We start from the raw sequence: 3,309 nt of genomic DNA on the forward strand, positions 1-3,309 counted from the left end.
GTTCATTGATATCATTGTCAAGTGGCAATGGGGAAAATGGATGTGCAATGGTAATGTCAGTCACAGATCAACGTGTGCATGTAGGATTGGTTGCTTGCAAGAAAAAACACAAGTCTCAAAAGAATTACCACATGAAGCAAAAAAGTTCCTCTGGGAGATTGTCCTAAAATCACGCTCAAGATGAATGGGTGCCCTACACCTTGCATTATAGACAGTGGTGCGTCGATAAACATTATACCAGCAGAAAAAAAAAAATGACTGTCTTTCCGATACCATGTCTCACACTGTTAAGAATATATAGTTAGAAAAATTCCCTTTGTACTGAAAACAGACTTTGTTTAGATCGCTACTTAGATACCATCCACTCCAATATATCAATCAATCAAATACATCAGATACTGGGAACAGTTTGATATGCGATGTGAGAAACCTAACATTAAAAAATACAAAAATATATAATGTCACATAAATGATCCAATTCACACCAATAAGTAATCAAAGAAGGACATATAATAACCAAGTATATATCTTTATTAAAATGCATGTATATGTTTATACAGACAAATACAAAATTAAAACAATTTACTTGATTCAAAATTTCATAAAAAACAGTGAATAAAAATCATATGGAAGGAGAAAATATAAAAAAGAGCACCAAGATCCTGCCTTGACAATGTTGATTTGAAATCCCTATGGACCAGAAATAGCCGGGAGCACCCTGGTTTTAGTAATTCTAGTCCCAAGACAAATGCAACCAAACAATTAGCGTTGACGCGTTTCGGTGGAACAAAAGATAAGACCACCTTCTTCAGGACTGGTAATAATAATCCTTCCTTCCGTATATGTCAATGAGCATTCCTAACAACAAAATATAACACACAATCAGTTACAAACTTAAAAAGCATACATATTATCAAGATTTGAGGGAAGGGCTTGACTTATTGGGTCTCTCTGCAATCGATACTGAACCTTCCCAAAGTAAGGGGCAAGGGACACATCGACCTAGCTCATCACCGTCACAATGGTCCACGAGCTCAAGATGGAATCACAAGTGACGCAGGGGACGAGAGTCTTCAAGATGTGACTTCTCAAGGATTGCTGGGCAATGCTCCTTCTATACTTGGACTTTCCTGCACAGTCGAAAGCCATGCTATTTTCAAATACTGATGACGGCCTCAGAATGGCGGATACACGAGAACTGCTCAACCTCAGATCTTCATCATTCAAGGAGGCCTTAACAACCTTTGAACTCCCGAGACGGACGTGGATGGGGACAACGGTCGCGCCATCCACCAACGTGTCTGAGTAGATGGTTACATCTACAGTCCGAGACTTACCATCAATCTGACATGTGTTGCTGTTGGTACAGTTGGGGATTGGGTTTTTCTTTCTTTTTCTTAGTTTTCTGGGTGGGGGTGGGTTGAAGGAGTGGTGGCAGCCTCGTGCAGATAGGCAAAACACCAGCTTTTTAGTCGAGGTACATCCACAAGGGCAGGCTCACTTGGGGGGGTCTACGCGTGCCTACTTGGCAAACGGATACTATTGTCTTCCTTAGGAGGGAAATGAGCAGAGGGGAGGAGATGTCCCGGGGAAAATGGTATTTACAGTAGGATCATGGAATGCTAAGGGACTCAATTCGCCACAAAAGAGGCAAAAGATCTGGAAATATCTCACTGATGACCACTTTGACATAGTGGCGCTTCAGGAGACTCATCTCCGGAGAGCTGAAGAATCACGGCTTAAACACAAACAATACCCCCTTCTTTACAGATCCTCATCACTCGCTAAACAGCAGGTGCATTGCTATTCTACACCTTGACGAAATTTCAACCGTTGGCTGTCCAATCAGACAAGGAGGGTAGGATGGTTATTGGCAAGGGTACACTGAAGGGTAAACTCAGTACCTTTATCACGGCCTACTCTCCCAACACAGACCAAACGGGTTTTTTAACTGCCCTACTGGACAAAATAATTTTGCAGAGGGGCCAACGGTTCTCATGGGGGACTTTAACCTCACGTGGCAGGCAGACTTAGACAGCACACATTCCCACCAAGCTGAATCTAGCTTATTTACCGCAGACATTAAACTGAGAATCTCTGACTCTGGATTCCGAGATGCTTGGCGTACTATGTACCCTCAGTCTAGCTATTATACGTTTTACTCCCACATGCACTGCACCTATTCTAGGTTGGATTATATCTTTATCAGTCAAAACCTATTGGGCACCCTCAAGGAGGCTAAGATTGTCCCCTTCTCTCTTTCGGATCACTGTACCGTTTCCATTTGCTTACAGTGGGGGGCGGCTTCGGCGAGCACGCCTAAATGGTACTTTCCGGTCTCCCTTACACGGGATAGAATACTGTGCACTGAACTCCGGGAAGCGATCACAGACTTCTTTAAATTAAATAGAGCTGAGGACACCTCCATGGGCAACACGTGGGATGCTTTTAAAGCAGTCATCAGGGGAAAATGCATAGAGCTAAACTCTACATTAAACAGACAACGTACTAAAGAGAGGGAAAACCTAGAGGTGGAATTGGAATTGGCTGAGAAGGTGCACAAATCAAATCCTTCCAGAGCTTCTCTGCGCACCCTTACAACACTGCGGGGTAAATTAAAGGCTATCTATAACAATAGGGCGGAACTCACACTCTTGAAGCTGCATCACATCTCATACACCCAGGGGAACAAAATAGGAAAACACCTAGCGAGGCAGCTGAAAGAGAAACACTAGAGGGAATACATTGGAGGCATATGGGACGGAAACAACGAGCTCACACATTTAGATAAGGACAAGGAAGACATATTCGGGTCCTTTTACAAATCCCTCTACACGGGGGAAACTAGAGATGAAGAGTTGCAAGATAACTATCTCCGGGCCTTGCAATTCCCCCAGGTATCACAATGCACGAATGATAGACTCACAGCCCCCATCACATCGGCAGAAGTGACAGCGGCCATTACTGCTCTCAAAATGCACAGGGCCCCCGGGCCTGACGGCTCATTTTTATAAAACATTTGCACCCGACCGCATTCCACACCTCACGGGTCTTTTTAACCATATGGCGGAGGCCGGAGAAGTGACCCCCCTCAATGGCCGAGGTCGTAGTGGTGGTTATACCTAAACCTGGGGAAAATGTGCAACTGTGTGCATCCCACCGGCCAATCGCGCTTGTAAATTTAGATGCAAAGCTTTACTCTGCTATTTTAGCGGCTCAGTTAAACGATCTGATGCCAGATCTAATCCACCCGGATCAATCCGGTTTCATCAAAGGACGCCAGACACAGGACAATATTAGGCGCACAAT

This window comes from Triturus cristatus, chromosome 8 (assembly GCF_964204655.1).
Source record: "Triturus cristatus chromosome 8, aTriCri1.1, whole genome shotgun sequence".
Lineage (NCBI taxonomy): Eukaryota > Metazoa > Chordata > Amphibia > Caudata > Salamandridae > Triturus > Triturus cristatus.